Genomic DNA, 21,908 nt, shown 5'->3' with positions numbered 1-21,908 from the left:
AGCCCCTCCCGTCCGCCAGCTGTCGACCGAGCGTGCTGGGCCCAGATAGTTGGTCGCGGGTCTCCTCCCGAACCGCGACTAAAGACCTCTTTGATCGCGGTTCGATTATTTTAAGGACTAATGGGGCGTATGGAAGCCTCTTTTTCTACTAGTGATGTGACCTTTTTGTCACGCGACGTTTCAAGTTTACAATCGGAGCATAGCACTTTGAACAGGTTTAGACCTGCGCGCAGCGCGTTGCAAGTTTTTTTTTTTTCAAATAAATATCTCTCGCACTAGTATGAGAAAATGTCCACGGTCCGATGGGACCTGCCTGGCTGCCACCGCCGATCCCCTCCACAAGAAGCGCACTCGGTTGCATCAGGCTCTGGTAATTTCTTTCCGTGCCGGTATCCGGGGTCAGATCTCAGATCGCTCCTCGGTCGGAACGAAGCCTCGAGACGAACCAACCGACGCACGTACCCCGTGGCCACTGACAACATGGGCCAGCGAAGGGGCCGGACCCATCTGCAGCCGCTGGTTTCGGCTGGAGCCGTGTTCTGCTCACGTACAGGCAGTTTTTTAATGCCTCGTTTCTCTTTCCCCCCTTCCCTTATCTTCTGCCTCTCGCTCCATCCAGGTCCTATGCGGATCTCATGAACGAACGAACCCTAGACTATTTCCGCGTGATCTTCTCAAGCAGGTAGGAGCCACGACCCCGCCGTGATGAATCCGCTGTGATGCCCTGTAATCTTCCCTCGGGCAGATCCACCTCTCACCGGAAGTGTTTGCATGGTTACGACGTGCTAATCTTCACGTTCTTTCTGTTCCTAATTCCTCTTTCAATCCTGCAGATCTCTCTCGGCCCGGGAGGGGGCGCGGCAATTGCTCGAGGATCATTCGTTCCCTTTTTGGTGCATAAATAAAGGTTTGTCATTACTGCCTCTGTTTTATGTGGCGATTCTCAGAGATTTCCTCCGCTCTGTTTCTTATGAACAGGCTACTCCATTTCATAGTCACGCATAAACACGGCTTGTTCACGTGTTCCTGGCTGTATTCTTGTCCGATTGTAGATTTTGCTTGCTAGTTTGTTCGATTTTAATCTGTCGCCATGGTGTTTAACTGTTTGTTGGTTATCTCTACATGCTTGTCTGCGTCGATTCCAACCCTGGTGCACCAATACAACACAAGTTTTAAAAAACTGGACAGAATTTGTTGACTTCGATACAACATGAACCTGTAATGTTATAGAAGTTTAATCCCATATCTAATCAGATAAATGAAAGCAAATCTAGCTGTGAATAGTTCTTTTTTGTTGTTGTTGTGTTATTCATTCCGCTCATTTTCGCTCCAACACTATACTTGCCTTCTTCCAATCTACATATATATAAGTATAAGTATAATTTATATATTAATTTTGGTGCAGTGATAAATACATATTGTAACTGTGAGCTGTTCCAGAAACATGTTTCTTTTTTCAAAACGGGGATGTGCACCATACAGTCAGACTCTTTCCTGGGGCGCTAGAGCCCCAGTTGTAAATTCGTACCCCGGTTCATGGTGTGTAGACAAAAATAGTTATAGTATGCATGATATGTTGTTTGTCGAGACAAAAACATCCGGTATATGTTTTTTGGGAGACGCTGACCCCTTGTGCCTTCTCGCCCGCACCTCCTGCTCTGTGTCGTCTTCTCTCACCACACTGGCAGGACTGCTTCTCCCGCTCGCAACATCTGCACACCCCCGCTAGCTTGGCTCACACCGATGCCGTACCTTGCAGCAGCACCAACCATCTTCTCGCAGCAGCACTCATCATGCTCTAGAAGCTTAGCATCGGCGCATTCCACTTGCATCACCACGTTTCTCTGTTGCACCATCGGTGGCATCTCCCTGCTCGGCCCTTGCAGTGTGTTGCATAACCATCGCAGCATCGATGGACGACATGGTACACTTGCAGCACTGGCAGCTCTGACTTGCAGCATGTCGCATCACTGGTCGTAGCATCGGTAGCCGGTGTGGTGCACTTGCAGTTGCAGCACCGTCGGTTATGCGCCACTGAGAAATGGTATTCTTACTAGACCCTTATATGTGGATTAGAGCAGCGTGGCCGGTGGCAATTGCCGGAGAAATCACGGCAGCTCATTGGTGGCTCGGTTGCTAGCTTGTTCGGGCAAACGAAGTTGTGTTGCTCCAGGTCACATATCACGTAGCACCAAACAAGGTACCTTTGCACCATGGCACCTAATCACGAACCAGAACTGACATGCATGCGAGCACCATTTGTGAGGACCGCGCAGGTGGGTAAAAATTAGAAAGTCGAGTTACATCATGTAAACTGCTGAACTTCTTCCCATATCAATGGAATGATATACCCACAAAAGAAAAATCAATGAAATGATACAAAAGCTTTACATATTCCTGAAAAAAAGGTGCCAAACCAGGCACAATGGATCAATAATCTTAAACGGGAAATTTCTCATTCAGGATACTTAGGAGTTGGAATTCTAATTATTAATGTATATGTAGTGGGTTTGTAGGTATGAAAGAAATCATTGGTGTAGCCACAGCGAGTTCATATGACCTCAGCGCGATAAGCATTGTTGCGTGCATTTTATCTCTGTCAATGAGTTATTAACCTGAAAATGTATTATGTGTGCCTTGTCATGTTATCCTTTCGTCTTTCCTCCATCCCTTTTATTTCGAAAGGTTGGTCCACTAAACAGTCATGACAATCTTATCAAATTAGGAACGTATCCAACTAGCGATTAAGGGGAACCGATTAATAGAATTCTAGTTCATCTAGGTTTGTTCTCTCTCTTTGTCCTCATTTGTTATCCCTTTGAAGGTAAATAAAGGATGGGGTGTAGCTTCGCTTCCGTTCGTTGGCATGTTGAGCTTTTGTGCAGCGGTAGAGCTCCTCATTGGCCCGTCGGTCACCCAATATTTGTGATGGATCTATAAAGATGAAAACTTTTGCCGAGTAGCCCCGCGTCAATTTGTACATGGAGAAGTGCCGACAAAAAGGTACACATGCTATGATCACACTGTACAATTTCCCACCTGGTTATTTGGTAGTTCAATTACTTGTATTCCTTAAGTCATAGAAGTTACTCCAGCTCTGTCGAGATCTGCTCTCATCTAGCCATGCATTTGAAAGTGTTCAACTCTAAATATCATGCTATATGGCGAACACATAGTTGACATGCTCCGTAGAGCAATCTTTTTTGTTTGATTTCCATTTCATACCCGGTCTTCCTTTTTACTATGGAAAATCTACATTCTGACCATTCAATTTGTGCCACTCTTAAATGGACTGCCTAGTTGCGGCCATGACCACCTCCATGACCACTGCCACCCTCACCACCTACGTAGAATGCGGGAATGGACCTTGATGGCTTGGAAATGCACCTTGGCGGTGGTGGCCCAGGCCGGCCTTTCGTCTGCAACTGCAGGCACGGGACCCAAATCTAGCTCTATTTGTGCGTCCATTTGCGGAACCTCCTCCAGGAAAGGTCCATCTGCTCCCAAAGGGGGGATAGAGGGTTCATGTGCTGCCTTCCTCTTCCTCATCCCGAAAACTAAAGACGAGGGGCAACTCTCCGGATGTGCCATCGAAGACGATGTTCGGGGGTTGGAAGCAGACGAGATGAGAATGGGCGGTGCCACAAAGAGAATCGGAGCAAGATAGGGGAGGGCGGTGTCCTTATACACCGCTATGAGTGCCATTAAGGAGGCACTTGGGTAGGCTGGAAACGACGAGCAGTAAGGGCATGTTCCCCAGTGAGAAATGTTGACGTGGGCTGCTCGTGCGCTTCTCGACTGCTCAGACTATCACGGTTGCTCGCACAACTCCTCTCAACCAGCTCATACGCAAGCCATGAGATGATGTCGCGCGTGGCGGCCATGCAACGGGCCGGCCATGGCAACCCGATGGAGTGGCATTACTGGTTGGATGCCCGTCGCCGGTGGTGCTTGGAAGGTTGGGCTACTTCAAATCCCATGTGGGACGCCGGGAGGAAGAACTTGAAACTTACCTACCGTGCTAGTTGTTTTGGTTGGAGCAAGTGTCGTATTGGCCCTCCCAGCCTCAATATTTGAAGGCAACACGGTCGGTTATCGAGTGCCCTCCATAAATTATGGCGATCGTGAGCCATATGTCGACTTGGTCGTTCGTCGTTAGGTTGTTTGTCGGTGGTTCTCCTGTGCAGTCTCTTGCATCGGCCGCCATAGCCAAATTCAATTTTCAGGCAACTTACTTCCAGCTAAACTACAGTGGTAATTATGATGCAAAATGGTTGGAAGTTAAGAGTGGCATAAACAAAAATTCCCCTTTTATTATTGGGTCTTATATGGCATGACGACGACGTTCTCTCTCTGTTTTTGAACTACCTGACAACGTTTCTCAGTTTGATGCGGATCAAATCTATGATCTAGTGTTAATTTTGACCGGCGTCGTCTTCTTTAACTCTGTGACGGTTACCATATCCGTCGGGGGAAGATCTCCATCAAACAATTGTCCCATGTCAGGAAGGGTGACATAGCTGCTCAACTAGCAAGTACGCCAACTGTGATGTCGCTGCTAGCTAAGCCGAATTAGGCCTTGTACAATGGGAGATGCTTAGTAAAATAAACCAACTTTTTTTAAACACAGATGCTTATTTCTACAGAACAAATGCTTAATTAAGCGTCTACCCTCTACAAATAAGCACTGATGCTTAAAGAAAAACTGATTTATTTCTCTAAGCACCTACTCCAAGCACCTTGCATTGTACAGGACCTTAGGACCTAGCGCCTCCAAGCCAATCACTTGCCGTGACAGGTCCTGGCCGGGCTACCACTGGAGGGTAACCGAACACGGTCCTGTATGCATCACGAGGCTCTAGGCCAGGAGCTGTCACGCCCAGCAAACGCAAACCAAATAGCACTAGCCCACTGCCCAATCACACTGCAACTGATTATACCCTAGCTCAAAAAAGAGGTCAATGCCAAATGACATCCAAACAACTTTTGACAGCATATTTCAACAGCAATAGATGACGGCATAATTCGATTACTATTGCAAAAATTTCCATCCCAGCGTCATCAAAGTCACCACATTTGTCCACTGATTCAACAGCAATAGACGACGGCGTAAGTCTCAGATTCAGTGATAATCAGATGATAGCAGGGATTCGAGTAAACCCACAAGTTTTTTAACCCAAAATTTATCTCAACTTGTAACCACCCATTTGTCCGCTACTATGTCCATTTGCATATGCCCTTCTCCGGTAGCCTGCAGAGAATTTATAAGAACAAGTTGTTCAGTAACTTTGGACAATGAACAGAGGAGAAAAACATAGCAAAGAATTTACAGCGTCGAGTTGTTCAGTAACTTTGTATTGTACATTGCACAAATCAGAAACATATGCAAATGTTTAGGGACTGAGATCAAGTTCATCTGCAACATATGCAAACCAGAAACGTATGCGGCAAGTACAGTACATTCTGTGTCGCACATTGAGAAGCGTTCTCTCTTCTTTTTTTCTCCAACTCAGCAAATATCATACATAGATCTTGATGCCATCACAAGAATGCAAAATATAGCCCATAAATGAAACGTCACAAACAATCCTTACCAAAGTTTGAGAAAAATTGTGAAAACATTTAGTTTAGAGGAATTTTGTAGGAAAAATAATTTTGGAGCTCTTTGGCTTGTACTAATGAATTCATATTCCTATGTAGGATAGGAACCAATCCATCACATTTCAAAGAAAAAAAATAGCCTAGATGTAATGGAAAAGTTCCTATCCTATGAATCAAGTGACATCTCTTTCCCTATAGGAATTGAGATACATGTCATCTCACTTCCTATGGTTAATTCCTATAATATTCCTATCCTATGAACCAAAGGAGGCCTTATTCATATAGAAAAAGATTCACATCAATTTAAAACTTGGTACAAATACAGATTAGGTTGATTCATCACTGGCTTGTCTTTTCACCAAATATCACATGTAGCTGCTTTTCACCAAATATCACAAGTATGTTCAGAAATAGAAGAAGTATCAAATTGTATGATGCAACAAGATACAGCAAACAAAAGGGAGGAACCCTTCAACTGATTGCAATGATGAAGGCTAATGGTTCAGATTTCAGAGAGACTTCAGAGAGACCAATGGATGGATTCACAGGTTAGTTAATTATTGAAGTTGTTTTTATGTCGGTGAGACTGAATTAAAAAAAATTATCTGTTGTATTTACATGTTCATTTTTTAGATGTAATGGTAACTTAACCTGATCTCATAGATTTCCCCACTAAATCTTTCAGGTCTGGTGTATTTACAGGCAGACCGACCAACAGAGAATTCACGGTCTAAAGACTTGATCTCATTTGCTGGTGCAGCCTTCACAGTTGTTAAAGAATTTACTGTCGTATTGATTTTGATGGGTCTCACCGGTTGGATATGGACCAAAGAATTTAATGAGTCGACTGTCAGAAAAATAAACATGAGCGAGACTAACTGGAAATATTTAATAACCCCACCACAGATATTTGAAGAACAGCTATTTAATAACCCCACCACAGATATTTGAGGAAGCGCTCACAGGTCGCCTAAGACATGCGTGACTATATGACACCATATATACTTAGTAGTTAGTACTAGGACTGAGCCTATTAGATATGCGTGATTATATGACACCATATCCATGAACATGACCAATCACAGTAATAGTTTGAGCATGACAGGGAGTTGTGATCGACCGGAGTTGAATGGCAAGGTTAGCGAAGCAAATAGTGACTAGAAGCTTGATGCCACCCACTTTCAGAAGATGCATTTACTGGTCTAGGAAAAGGAACAGAGAAGATATTGCAGACCAAAGGAGGCTCCAGGCCAGGAGCGTCACGCCCAGGCCCAGCACAAGCAAACGAAATTACACTGGCCCGCTACCCAATTACGCTGCATCTGATTACACCGTAACTCAAAAGCAGGATTTGACTACAAGCCGTCTCAAACAAGAAGATTCGACAGTACTAATAGATTCACAAACCATCTTTATCACCACCATCAGCCACCACAGGCCACCTGGTGAACAGAAAATATCCTACTTCGTATCACTATTGTACAGTCAAGATCTCAAAACTGTACGCTTGCTGTCACGACAAAGAAGAATGCAAGCTCTGATCTCATGTCAAATATAGCCCATAACTGAAACTTTAGATAAATCCATACCCAAGTTTGAGAAAATTGTGAAAACATGTATTCATACTCTCTCCGTTCCTAAATACAAGAATGCATTATGTAAACAGTAGAGCTTGTACTCAAGAAAAGGTAACACATTAAGTTGTACATGGAGGGCAGGTTTTGCACTGCATCAGAACATCTTAAAGCAAGACATGTCCCATCCTCCATGATATCAATTATGCAGGACCGCTCTCAGCAACAGTAGGCAGAACAACACCATGCTGCCCACACAAAATCCTGCAGTTTCAAGTGAAAGCAAGCAGAGATGCACAGCAATACACCATCTCTTGTCAAGGCTTTATGCACTATACGACCAAATCACGAAAATCTAAAATCTAATGTACCGGTCGATTGAATTGCATACTTGACTACACATTTCACAAAATCCATTTTGGGTTAAAAAAAGGTGTGAGATTGACATATAGGAAGGTTGGTAAGCTGTTGCCTATTGCAGTAGTGGGCAGGCCGACCAGAATTCATTCCTTATTGGTTTGACTACAGCCGAATTTGGCAAAAGTCCTAAAACGTTGCTGTCTCGAATCTAAACCACACGCACGTGCAAATCACCTCCAACATCCATACCCACTCAATCAATTGATCACGTCTAGACCCCAAGCCGCACCAGCCCGGAACACACGATCGGGAAACAAATCGAACCTGATATTCAGCGGGGGGCCGGCCCGAACTTCTTTGTGTAGAAGCGGCGGTGCGCCGCCTGCTGGACCTTCCGCGCCCCCTTGTTGTCCGCGCGGCTCGCCTTGGTCCTGTAGATCCGTGTCAGCAGAAGCTATCGCAACCGAACCAGAAGGAAAGAAATCGAAGGACGACTCACCACCAAGCTCCATGTGGCCCGCGAGTAGAGGCGAAGAGACGGCGGGCCAGGCGGCGGAGGTGCTCGCGGTACACGTAGGCAGTGATGATGCCGCCGCCCATGAGAAGAGGCCCTTTGCCCGCTCGAGAGGCCGTGCGGGCGACGGCGCGGCCGGCGGCGACGGCGAGGGCGGCAGCGCTGACGAAAACCCTAGCCATGTCTCGCGTCTCGCTCGTGTGGGAGGGAAGGGATGGAGCTGGCTGTGGGAGGAACAGGGGATTCCGAGAGTGGGAGGGGCGTGCGTGTGTTGTGTGATTGTGGTGGTGTTTGGTTTTCTAGTCATAGGACTTTTTTCCAGTCCTAGGACTTTTTGAATAAGACGTTTAAGGAGGTGCTTTTAAGGATTTTTAGTAAAATGTTCTAAAAAAGTTCCCCTTGTTTGGTTTGCTAGGGACTTTTAGGGACTTTTTTTAGTCCCAACCCAAAAAAGTCCCTGAAACCAAACACCCCCTGTATTTTTGGGGATTGCTTATGTTTTTTGGGGGAATGTGTATTTGTGATTTGATACCTTGGATCTTAAATGTCGGCGTCACTCCCTTCCCTAGACGACACGGGTGGCGGCGGCTCTGTCCTCCCTCCCCGCCCCTCTACCTCGCCTCTTCGCTCGCCGTCACTCAACCGGGTGAAACCCGGGCGGAGCTGATGACAACGGGACTTGCTCCTCTTGTCTAGCCTCTGGCGGTGAGGGAATCCCGCGGTAGCAACTGGTGGACCATTCGGCGCCTCGAGGGGCGATGTGTGCGGCGTGGGCGGTCTGCTATTGCAGGTGCGGTGCGGGCAACGGCTAGTCCCCTTCCCTGGACTCGAGCAAGTAGAGGGGCGTAGGGCCCTGGACAAAAACATTGTTCTCAATGGGCTCGATGGGTACTAGCGATAATGACACGTTGGTGCTCTCTCTTTTCGAGCAGTTGTTGAAGGGTTCCTCCTCTCCACTAGAACAAGGTTGGTCGGTTCTTAGACTTGTCATGGTGGTTTATATCATGGATGACCTTTTCTCAAGGTTAGGCGAGGGGGTGGAGGTTTTCGGTGGCTCCAGGCAAAAATGTTTAAGACTTTGACAAGGGATGATTTCAATGGCAACGGTGCCCATGGGTATCGTTTCCTTCTTGAGGGCATCTCCGGAGAACCCACAGGCTTCTCTTCAGGTTGAGGGCATGTTGGCGGTGGAGGTCATGCTTCGACAATGTCGGCATTGTTGTTCTAGTTTCCTTTTCCTCTCTTTGTGGTTTTTTTACATGATTGTCTCTTAATAAATCGTGTTTGCCTAATTTTTGGCCTAATTTTCCTTATAAATTGGGCTATCTCTATTCTTTATGAAATCGCAGGAGGACCCTTCCCTCATGACAAGGTTTCCTAAAAAAGTTTGTTGATACCCTGTGATCAAAAGAAGACTCGTTATGGTTGCTAGGCTGACCATGACTCAGAGTTTGAAGTCCACCAGGCAAAGGGATGTGCAAGAGCTAATGGACATTGTGCTGCGGTAAGTTATTGTTCGGGGTTTATTGATTGACTAACTGGGACCAAACGATGAACTCTATATAATTAGGAAAAGCCACAAGATGCATATTAGCATGGTCCTTTTGGCCAACATATTCAAATGGTTTTATTATCATTTTTTAATTGAGTAGCGCAACTCTTAATTTTATTTATCGTGGAATGATTATATCATCATTTATCCTAAGTTATGTCATGTGAAGCTTTAGGAGACACTGAGTTGACTTACTCTCACCATGGAAGCCAATAAACACCCACGGATGATGCTTGGCAGGATACTGCCTTTTTTTTCTTCCATGAAAAGTATCAGAGGAAAGGAGAGTTTATGCATGGACTAAAGTCTATTTTAAACCTTGAATTTATACGTGTAGTCGGAACCAGTGGCGATTCTACTGGGCATGCTTTAACAGGCTGAAGCCTGCCCTCTGAAATTGAAAAACGAAAATTTACTACTAATTCCTAGTCCATCTCAGCTCACTTGCGGGAGGCGTGGTTGATGGTGACGGGCGTCGCCCCTGCCCCGCCGGAGGAGAAGGATGTGGCCGCGGCGCGGGGCTCCGTCGACGAGAACTCGCGGATCATCAGGGATGGCAACTCTTCCCGGAGCATCTCGGCGTCCTTGAAAGGGTCCAGCGACGCGATGTAGTCGAGCTCGGCGCCGGAGAATGGTCGTGAAGACTGCAGCCAGTGCAGCCATGCGGCGCACGGAGGTCGCGGAGAACTGCACGGGCTGGCGTGCTCCTCCGGGAGGGATGCAGTCTGTCGAGCTGCACGGGCTGGAGACGCGCTGCGGGGCAGGCGCGGGGGACGCGCTGCTCGCCAGGCTCGAGGCCGGACTGCGCCAGCGCGCTGGCGACCCCGACGCGCGCGTGGCCGACTTCTTCGACGTGGCTGCCGGCGTCGGTACACGGCCGTGGAGGTGCTGGCATTCGTGGTTGGGCGCGTTGGGAAGGACTGTTCCACGGCGGGTGTGAGGAAAAGAGGAGAAAGAGTGAGGAAAGAGACTGACTTGTGGGGTTTTCGCATGCAAAAGATAGCGCCGACGCCCCCAGACGCCCCCCGGTAGGCTGGGTTTCGGGTGGGATCGCTGGATGATTTTTGAGACAAATCCGGCACAAAACAATACCCTGAAATACGACTGGGGCATTTTTTTCCGCCGGTGCCCAAAAAGTTGTCCTGAGGGGACTCGTGGGGGACGGTTGGAGATTCATGTACAATGACGACTTTATCGATTCATGTACAATCACGCACTAGCACGTGAGCATGGCTTGATTGATCAGGGACACGAAGAAGATTAGCATGGGAAGAAAAAAAAAGGGGTCACCGGAAGATAAAGAAGAATATGACATGTGGGGCTGGTATGTCAGTGAGAGTAGTCTGTGATCCCGGTCGGGATCAATCTTTTCTGGGACATGAAGAAGATTAGCATGGGAAGAAAAAGAAAATGGGGTCACAGGAAGATAAAGAAGAATATGACATGTGGGGCTGGTATGTCAGTGAGAGTAGTCTGTGATCCCGGTCGGGATCAATCTTTTCTGGGTGTGCCAAACGTGTTCAGGTGTTGACCGGGACTAGAAAGTATATGGTGCCAATTTCAGGGATTTGAAGTTTAGGGTTTGATTTTGACAAGCTGTACAAGTTCAAGGTTTATTTCAGACTTTACCCGCTTGCATAAAGCCAAGACAAAGGAAGCTTAAGAGCATCACAGTGTTTAGAGGCATCGACCTTCCTCAAAGCTTAGAACATGGTAAATAATATAGCCTACTGATGGCCTTAACATGTTGTCATATCATTTAAAACCAATGTAATAACCAACATGTATAATAGTGGGCTACAAGAAATTACTATTTTTTTATCACATGGCCCACCATACACTCTCACTCGACTTCTTGGAGCCCGTGCTACATCCGGCTATAAATCTACAACGCGCTTCTCTTCTCTCTCATCCAACTCAACAAAAGGTATAGTATTTAAAATCTTACAACCCGCCCACATCATCTTATTATACTTGCTCTCAGGTGAAAACTCTGCAGTATGCTGCCCCTAGTATAGTTTCAAAGTTAGACCCACAATTGAATAAAATACAATGTCTTTATAACAACCAACCCACCTATTACTATGGCTGACAACCGGGGGCACCTGAATATTTTAATCAGCCCAAAGTGTTGGAGACAACGCTAAGCTTAGAGGCACCTCCAAAGACTTTTACTTGAAGGCTAAGGTGTGTAGTGTATGGAGGCAGCCTCTCTGGATTTAGAGGCTAAGCCAAGGAGGACTACAGTGCTACAGCCGTTGAAGGGCGAATTTTCGAAAGTTCTTCCTAAGTGAGGGACAACACTCCGGCTGTTGAGTTGTAGATCCCTTAAAAATTACAGTTGTCGTGCTTTTTCCAAATATACCAAATAATGTAAATGGTGATCATGTTGAGTTCTCCTCCTTTTCAGAAACGCCTCTGAAGAGTCATGAAGCCACCAAGAGACGAGGTTGGGAAAGTCGGTTGGGGTGGAGATGTCGGTGATGTAGAAGTTGCAATGCCCAAGGACCAGGTTCCAAATAGCACGAAAGAAAGGGCATGTGACGTGAATATGTTGACCCGTCTCAAAGTGTAGTGGCACAACAAGCATGACTGGTTATGAGGCCAACCTCAAATGGCTAGGTTGTCCGCCGTAAGGATTTTATTTTGAGCGATTGGATCCAGTATATATGCCTCCCAAATCATTGAAGTGGCATGCGTTGGGATGGAGCCTTTGAGTTGAGCGATGCATGCTGATTTGGATGAATATTTTTCATCCGTCGTCCAATATCAACGAAAACTAGGGCCAACTGACAGGGGAGGGATGCTTTGCAGGCTGATCTAGAGGGAGACGAATTCTTCGAGAAGAACTTTTTTTGAGAAACCTTTCTTCCCAAGGACCCTGATCCAGGAGCCATTGGAGAGCTGATCACACACATTTTTAGGCTGCTGCGGACCGGCACGATCACCGCCCAGGATAGTGCTTGCCGAAGAATGAACGCGGGAAATAAGAAGCTCCACAGCCGCCTTGTCGCCGTCCTTAGTCAGAGACTTCTACTGTTGCAAAAGGATAAGGAATTGGAACAAACAGTCAACTGCCTCGGAGTTTCCACGAAAGTGAAAGCGCAGGACGATAGTCGTGCTGGACGTCACCAAGGACGTGCGGGATACGGCTCGCTATCGTTTCCTACCCTAGCCGCCGCCGCCACCAGGCGACTAGGGCGAGGCGACTCTTTTCCTCCGATCTCCACCGGCCGGTGCGCTGGCCCCCTCTCCCTCCGGCCGCTGCTCCGACGGCAGGAGGGAGGGGGAACCCGTTCCTCCGCTCTGTAGTTAGGTTTTGGATTTGTAGGTCGTGGTGCGTCGTTGGTGTGGTGGGAGCGGCACCCGGACGAATAAATCTGCCTCAACCCCACTCCCACACCGGCGGTGTCCTTCATGGCGGCGTCTCGGAGTTGATGGCATCGTGTCTCTGTTGATCCCTTAGATCGACAACGTTAGGGTTCATGAATGGTGTTGATGAGGCGGCGGCGGCGACTCCATCAGGTGTGTCTCTCCTTCTGCTCTGTCCCCGTTGCTGTGGCGTTGTCTCCGACGTCATGGTGGAGCAGTGAGGTTTCGTCGTTCAGGAGTACGCGCAGGCGGTTGTCTACGCAAGTGACAACTGGAAGATGGAGTATCTTGTGTTGGGTCTGTGGTCGAAGGTGGGCAGTTCTGGTTTCCTTCTCCGACGTCGTCGTCATGCGAGGGTGTTAGTTCTGAAGTTCGATGGCGTGTCCGGGGACATGTTGCCCCGGTCTGATTCTTTCAACGGCTATGGTTTTGCTTTTGGCAAACTACTTTGGAGGTCCGTAAAGCTGCTGATCAGCGATTGAGCCGCGTCGAGCTTGGGCGAAGAGGTGATCTGTCTTCTTACCCTTTGGTGGCCGCTTCGGTGGTATTGAAGGAAAGGGATAGGCGCTGGTATTTTACATAGGATTTTCCTATCTTTTCAGTCATGTATGGTCGGTGCTTACGTGCCTTGTAACTTGATCTTTATTCTATATAAATGAGACACGTATTACCATGCAAAAAAAAAACAGTCAACTGCCTTGTTAGGAAACACGTGTTCAATGGTAAACTTGTTACGGGCCGTCCATAGAGTCCAACACATGGCAGAGAAACTGAACTAGAACAGCCTCCTGGTTTGGCCCAGCTGTGGGGAGGCGAGAGAACCGAGCTCAACAAAGTTATTCGGGGCCCAAGACATGGTCAACCACTCACAAGATAGCTACAAAAGAACTTAGCCAAAGGGCACCGGAAGAGAATGTGGTCCATATCTTCAAAGCACTGGGCACAAAACTTCGAGCCCGACCCATGCCGTTTCTTAATCTGATCCACAGCCGGCAAGCGGCCACGCATGGCCTGCCACATAATTTTTTTGATTTTGGGCGGCATCCTGGCCGCCCAAACAGGCTTAAACTTGTTAACCACCGAACCTAAAGACAACACACGATAGCATGACTTAACAGAGAAGCGATCAGAGACATAATGTGGCCAAGAGACCACATCCCGAGACTCCGAGAGCGCAGGGAGGAGAGCAACAAGATGGTGCCAATCCTCCAACTCTACAGGAGACAGGGCCCGGCGAAAGCCAAAGTCCACCCCCCGCCCCACCAGTCAAGCCAAAATCTAACAGAGGCACCATTGTCAAAAAAAAAATTTAACCAGGTCCCTAAAGTCATCTCTGGTAGTGAGAAGTTGGCGCCAGAACTGAGACACCGCCGGGGTACCTGCCGAGTTGCACATGAGAGGGGAGGAGGTAGGGAAGTATTTAGCCTTAAGAATCCGTTGGCCAGGAGAACATCACAAAGAAAGGGCTAGCTAACCAAATCATAAGCCTTCTCAAAATCCAGTTTGAACGCCACGACATTGCAATTCCTAACTTTCAGATCATGGATGATCTCATGCAGACTAAGGAAACCATCTAGAATAAAGCGTCCTTTAATGAACGCAGATTGTTGTTGCCCAATGACCTTATGGGCAACCGGTGAAAGGTGCGTGGCAAACGCTTAGAAGCAATTTAGCAATGTTGTTAATCAAGGCAATCGGTCTGAACAGTTTTATGGAATCAACCCTTTGACCTTGGGAAGCATAGAGATGACAACATAGTTAAGCCTAGAGATATCCACAGTGCCCAAACAAAAACCAATAACAACAACATACATTGGGTGTTTAAGGACATGCCAGAACTTCTGAAAGAAAGAGATCGAAAACCCATCCGGGCCAGGGGCAGAGTTAGCCTTGGACGAAGAGACCATCAAGTCAATTTCCTCATGGGAAAGAGGGATCATGGGTGTGACATTATCTTCCATGGAAACCCTCTCACCCACACCCCAAAGGTTGGGTTTGATCCTGACATCAGCGCGGGGTTTAGCAGCCAGAAGATTAGAGAAGAAAGAGAAAATATGCCCCTTAATCACCACGGGTCGGCCACAACTACCCCATTGATATTGAGCCTAAAAATGGAACACCTCCGACGACGCCCGTTTGCTATGGCGAAAAAATAAGCAGTAATAGAATCCCCTTTAAGAATCCACGAAATACGACCACGCTGTTGCCAACACACCTCCTCTTGCTTATGCAAATCCAATAGGGCACTCTCTAACTCATATCTGTGAGCCCAGCTGTCGTGGTTTTGTCACGGCAGATGTGCTTAGGGAGAGGACTTAGTCGCGAGGCCAACGCATCTATGTGATAGCTTGAGAGGGGTTGAGCGGAATCGAGAGACGCAACACAAGACGAGGATTTAGACAGCTTCGGGCCCCGGGAAACATCATCCGGTAATAACCCTACATGCTGTTTGAGGCTAGATCTCATTACGCTCATGAGGGAGTCGCCATAAACCGACTCTCCTCTAATTGTGTCTAGCCCTAGAGATTATTGATTGTTGCCCTCTCTCTTTTTGGGGAGCCCTGCCCCTCCTTATATATGTTGAAGGGGTGGTTTACATGACTAATCCTAGTTGGATTAGGATTACTCTATTACAAGTGGAGTCCTAGTCTTGCTTCCTTTGTAAGGGAATATTCCTTGTGCTTTCCTCATAAATCGGCCCTCACCATTAAACGAGAACCGGCCTTCTGGGCCTTGGGCCTCGTCATCCATTTGACCCGCCTGCCGGGTTACTAATGAACCGCCAAGATCGGGCGGGTTACCCGTGAATCGCCAAGCTCCGGGCGGGTTACCAGTGAGTCGTCTAGTCCGCCCGGGTTATACTTCCGACCGGGTTACGCCGCGGGGTATATCCCCGATATTAGCCCCCAGTTTAATTTGGATTTATCCATGTTAAACTGATCTGCAACATAAACACAAGAACAAATTTGGCGGGTTGTGCTCCGGTTTAAATATTCTTATAAACCGACACTTGATCATCCTTAAGTCCTTGTCATTTCCTCCTTCTAGAAAATCCGGGTCAACAAGCCAACTTCATACTCAATTTGCTGACATTGGTTTCTCACAGAGAAATATTGTGAAGAATAATCCACTTGAGTCGGCTTCCAAAGCGCCGGTTTAAGAAATATTGGTCTTGAAATACTCATCTGATATTCAACCGGTTTGAAGATGTAGAACTTGCCGGTTTAATATTACCAAAATTACCGGTTTATAAATATTGATGGCACCGGGTCATAATTGTTGTCGACACCGGGTCATGTAATTGATCTTCCGGATTTGCTCAAAACTGATAAACTGAAGACGTTCCTCCTTTATATGCATAATACCTGTAGCCCCCAAGTCTTAAGAGGAGAACATAGTGATAACTTAAGACTTGCTCCAATAAGTGTTTTCAACCTTGAAGAAATCCGGTTTGTTCATCTCAATCATATAAACTGAATACTCCATATATGTAGCCCCAAGTGTCGGGTTGTCATGCTTGCAGCAACCTGGGACTTGTAATTGCTTATAAAAACTTCAATCAGTGTAGCCCCCAAGGGCCGGCTTAGTAAAATAATACTGAACCGGGACTTGATATATACTTCAATGAAAATAACATCTTATAATGTAGCTTCCATCGTAGGGCTTGAACCCACGTCCACAAGGTTAAGAGCTTTGTGCTTTACCAACTGAGCAATGGACCTTTCAATATAATGGTTTTAAGACTTGTGTACCTTGAATTGTTGACAGGAGCAATTGGTAGCCCCCAAGGGCCGGCTCATTACAATGTGACGAGTCGGGTCATCCATAAAGTGAGCAAAAAAATGACTTTGCATTAGCCCCCAAGTGCCATGATGCATGCTGGCAGTGACATGGGACTTGCATATTTGATGTAATCTCAATTTGAATAATGTAGCCCCCAAGCGCCGGGTCGTGAGCCTGCAGCGACTCGGGACTATTCTCTCCATCGTAAAAATAAATCATGTCCATTAATAAAATAATAACCATTGCGCTGAAGCGACTTTGAAGACCTCCATCATGATATTGGCTATTGATAACCATAATAAAAATCCAGCCATGTTGGCTATTAAAGATTTGAATAATATAATCCAATGATTTATAAGCGCATGATTCCAATGGCGCAATCCAAATATATACTGGCGACTTATAGTCGAAAGCCAGACCCGGTTAATAAACACCGGATTATAACTGATCATGTACTGACAACTTGTAGTTGAAAGTCAAGCCGGTTTAATGAACACCGGTTTATCAAAACATTATAAATGTCACCAAAAGAGAAAAAACTTGGCAAACAAAAGCATATGAAAAATTTGTAGTCGAGGCTTTTCATGGGCTGCCAGGCCCCAAATTCGAGGCTTTTCATGGGCTGCCAGGCCACTGAGTTAAACCATTTCACAAAGCCTTTTAAGATGGTCCTCCAGCTTTAACCAATCGCCGGTCTATCATTGACAAGTTCAGGGTCATATGCGATTGACTTGTCAAGTTGGCGGGTCATACCAGGCTTACCTGGTATGAGTGACTTACTTAATGAAGGCAGGTTAACCCGGGGTTTTAGGTGTGTATACCAGGATTCCAAGCCACGGCTTGATAGCTTATTGCAAGTGTAGATTTCTTTGTTCATTGCGATAGCAAAGAATCCCCAAGCAACATTTTGAGCTGTGCTCAACGGGTGCCTATGTTTGAGTTGTTCTTGACAACACTCTTTGGCCCCTAAGTAATGGCATTGCGCCAGCCAAAAGGTGTAGCTATGGTTGAACACAACCAAGCCCCCAAGTGACTTACTGTCGTGGCTTTTGAGCCAGCCAAGAGGTGTAGCTATGGTTCGAATACAACCAAGCCCCCAAGTGACTTTGTGGCATTGCGCCGATCAAGAGGTGTAGCTATGGTTCGGATACGACCAAGCCCCCAAGTGATCAATAATATGATAAGCCAATAAGGCGGAATACCCATGTTTGAACCGCGCATCATGGCAACATGCCCTCTTCGGCAACCTTTAACTTTTTGCAAGAGATAAATTCTTCTTGAACCGAGATTTTTAAACCGGATATTGAGAGCTTCAAAGCTTTGTGGGAGACATCTTTCACATGAACCGGATTTTAAACCGGAATCTTTATTTTCAGCCGGAAATTTTCTGACGGCATTTAAACTCGAACTTGCGAGAGATTAATTCTTTCTGAACCGGAAATTCTTAAACCGGATTTGAGAGCTTCAGAGCCTTGTGGGAGAACAGATTTTCCTTGAACCGGATTGTAAACCGGATATTCGAGAGCTTCAGTGAGACTGACTTCCCTTGAGCCGGATTTTAAACCGGAATCCTTTCTGATGACCCGGACCTTCTTCATTAAGCCGGGTTTTTGTAACTGTCATATATTTTCTAAACCGGAAATTTTCTGACGGCCTTTAAATTTTCATCCATATGGTAGTAGCCTCCGGGACCGGGTTATCTTTCCCTCCAACGTCCTGGGGTTCTTGAGTTCACTGAAAACCGGCAACATTTGCTGAGTCATATCATTGTAGCCCCCGAGTCTCAAGGTGACTCGAGAAGTTGGCTTGAGATTCTCCATACTTGACCGTGATATAAGCTGGCATAACTTGTATATCATTGGTGTTGATAGCACGATGTGAATCCACAGAAGGTTGAGGTGACTGCGGCGGGTTATAAATGATCTCGTATGATCCGTGTCAGCAACTCGGCCAATGGTTCCTTCCAACTGGCGATTTGAAGTTAACAAAACTGTAGTGGCGGCGACTTGTGCGCCTTCCCATTGAGCCATCCAGTGCAAACGGCGGTTGATGATAATTTGCCTCCAATTTGAAAGAAAACCGGGCTACCCAAGCTGTGACTTGCTCATACTCAATAAACAGCTCATGCAGACAGGTGCGGCCCGGTATGTTGATGTGGACCAGGCCGCGAGAGACGGACAACCTGTGCACGCTTTATTGGGTAATTCGCACAGTCCTGACGAGTTGATGCAGACTGGACCACGATATAAACCGGCATGGGTTATCCAATAGCTCAGCGATATAATAATCCCTTTTTGCAGTAGACAATTTGTCCTGCATTGGAAAACTAGCAAGCCAGAGTAATTGCTCTTTTTAAAGAAAGCAATACATAATATGAAAATATAATGGATGAATTTCACCTGATATGTTAAGCAAGAAAATATCCACCGCGGAGTTGATGATCACCATGTTGAAACTGGAATCAATCACGGGCGAGTCGGCCATGCGAGTAGACGGATGAATCGGCCGCGGCGTTTGTACAACGGTACAGACGAGCAAGTTGTCCTTCGCATTGTAAACCGGCGCGGACACATGAACTGACGGCGAGGGCGGACGGGCGACTCGTCCGTGGGGTTGTAAGGCGGCGCGGACGGGCGATTCAGCCGACATGTTGATGCAAATTGGACCGCAACACACTCGTCCGTGAAGCTGATGTTTGTGAACGACCCATGATCACAGCATCAGAGGCGGCTCGGAGAGATGAATCGGTCACGACATTGTAAGCTGGTGCGGACGGGCGAGTCGGCCACGACGTTGTAAGCCGGTGCGGGAGTCCGTTGAGTAAGGACGACCACCTGTGCCGAATGATGTTGGTACGCCTCCATCTCCGCAGTATAATGCCACTTTGTAATGAATAATTCTCCAGCATATAAAACACAGCAAGGCAAAGTAGTTTTGCTCGGATGAATTAATATGTGCTTAAAAATAAATAGGATAAATAGCACCTGATTCGCCCAGACGACAGATGATCCTTAAGTCTTCATGGCGAGACAGCTTTTGAGGTTTTCTTCGAGACCCGACTCCATATGATCCGTTTTCTTAATCTGGGAAATACCTTTCTGGCCCTGCCAGACATGTATTGTGTCTTAACGAGGCTTGAGACGTCTGGCGGCAGCTCAGAGACGTCGGGCGGGCCGAGGACGGAGGAGGCCATGACAAGACCGGTGCGGCAGAGGTGACCCGCGGTGCGCTTGGCGAAGACAGGCGCGCGGGGCGCTGCGGCCGATGGCGGGTCGGCTCCTCGGCCCAACAGGGCCGGTGACGCCGCAAACCATGACGGCGGCGGGACGATCCGGGAGCGGCTCAGAGGAAGCAGCTTGACGGAGGTGAGCATTAGTGACTATGGCCGGCTTGGCGGCGGTCTGCTGCAGATTCAGGGCCGGAGGAGGCAGGGCGATAAGGCGACGGCCTGCGGTTGAGAACCGTGTTTGAGACGGAAACGTGCTCCGCGACGAGTCGGCGAAGGCGCACGTCGGCTTGTCACTACCAAGGCAGCGCATGGGCCGATTGACCATCCTCTCTTTCTAAATCGTTGAAGCCGTTGACCCTTTGACCAAAACGTGCAAGCACTTGGCAAAGGAACCTGTCCATTGGGATGAAGTACTCCCGTCCCCGTCCCCGTTGATGTATTTGGTCAGTCTTAGACTTGTATATATTTATTTTTTGGTATGCGGAGGACGAATCTGCTTTTGATTCCGTGTCGACCGTGTTGACGACTCGGACTTCTTGCTTCTGCAACTCCGGCTTTGTCAGGTTGCAGCTTGTGCTCTTCACGTAATATACAGCAGATTTGACCCATGATTTGATGTGTTGACAGTAGCAATTTGTCTTGGCACATAGAACGATGATTGATGTATTGTACTCTGAACTTTTGCAGCTGGCTGAGTGCGACGGCGCTGATGTGGAAATTGCGTTGGGATTCATCGCTTTGCGAGATTTCTCACGAACACCCGTGAGTCGGAAACCATACGATGGATCACCCATATCTGATGTACGCCGCTGTCAAAGAAACTTTTTCCCTTTGATCTGTTTTATGCGGACACTGAAACTTTTTTAATCTCAACTGATGAATTCGAAGTTGATGTAGATCCTTCCGTGCCCGCCTTTTGTTATCTGACCAATTGCAATCTTCTCGAACCCTAGAAAAGCTCCCTCCAAGAACTCAACACCACCGTGCGCAGGCCCCACGGTGGGCGCCAACTGTCGTGGTTTTGTCACGGCAGATGTCCTTAAGGTGAGGACTTAGTCGCGAGGCCAATGCATCTATGTGGTAACTTGAGAGGGGTTGAGCGGAATCGAGAGACGCAACACAAGACGAGGATTTAGACAGCTTCGGGCCCCGGGAAACATCATCCTGTAATAACCCTACATGCTGTTTGAGGCTAGATCTCATTACGCTCATGAGGGAGTCGCCATAAACCGGCTCTCCTCTAATTGTGTCTAGCCCTAGAGATTATTGATTGTTGCCCTCTCTCTTTTTGGGGAGCCCTGCCCCTCCTTATATATGTTGAAGGGGCGGTTTACATGACTAATCCTAGTTGGATTAGGATTACTCTATTACAAGTGGAGTCCTAGTCTTGCTTCCTTTGTAAGGGAATATTTCTTGTGCTTTCCTCATAAACCGGCCCACACCATTAAACGTGAACCGGCCTTCTGGGCCTTGGGCCTCGTCATCCATTTGACCCGCCCGCCGGGTTACTAATGAACCGCCAAGATCGGGCGGGTTACCCGTGAATCGCCAAGCTCCGAACGGGTTACCAGTGAGTCGTCCAGTCCGGCCGGGTTATACTTCCGGCCGGGTTACGCCGCGGGGTATATCCCCGACACCAGCCCCCTTCATCCAAACCAACGGAGTCTTGTCGTCGCGTGAAGAGACTTAATACAAGAGAGAAGCGTTTCCTTCTCTTTGCAAGAATCAGCATCCCGGTTCCGACTCCAACCCCTAAGAAAACGCCGAAGGTTGGAAGAGAGAAAATGCCAATCATCCACTGGGCCGAAGGAACGGTGTGAACTAAGAATCTTGCCCGACACCAAGTGAAAAAAGCCCTCAGTAAGAAGCCACGAAGCGTCAAACCTAAAAGAGCGGGGACAGGAGGAAGGAACCATGACAGAA

At 47.3% G+C, this 21,908-nt stretch overlaps 1 long non-coding RNA gene across 4 annotated transcripts; it reads left to right on the top strand.

Moving 5' to 3' along the window:
- The first annotated feature begins 383 nt into the window (after nucleotides 1-383).
- Nucleotides 384-20,889, top strand: LOC109743693 (uncharacterized). Of its 4 annotated transcripts, none has more exons than XR_012187302.1 (5): nucleotides 384-682; nucleotides 834-907; nucleotides 2,825-6,149; nucleotides 6,287-9,553; nucleotides 10,041-11,445. It is a non-coding gene; the product is annotated as an uncharacterized lncRNA (long non-coding RNA). The 4 variants fall into 4 exon arrangements; XR_006664459.2 differs by lacking the exon at nucleotides 10,041-11,445 and adding an exon at nucleotides 20,673-20,889 and having other exon boundaries at nucleotides 391-682; nucleotides 2,825-3,003; nucleotides 9,399-9,553; XR_002228134.4 differs by lacking the exon at nucleotides 10,041-11,445 and adding an exon at nucleotides 12,012-12,269 and having other exon boundaries at nucleotides 391-682; nucleotides 2,825-3,003; nucleotides 9,399-9,553.
- Nucleotides 20,890-21,908: the final 1,019 nt, after the last annotated feature.

This window comes from Aegilops tauschii, chromosome 1 (assembly GCF_002575655.3).
Source record: "Aegilops tauschii subsp. strangulata cultivar AL8/78 chromosome 1, Aet v6.0, whole genome shotgun sequence".
NCBI classification, from domain to species: Eukaryota; Viridiplantae; Streptophyta; class Magnoliopsida; order Poales; family Poaceae; genus Aegilops; species Aegilops tauschii.
The sequence above is the reverse complement of the archived record's forward strand: the minus strand, read 5'-3'. Positions and strand labels throughout refer to the sequence as shown.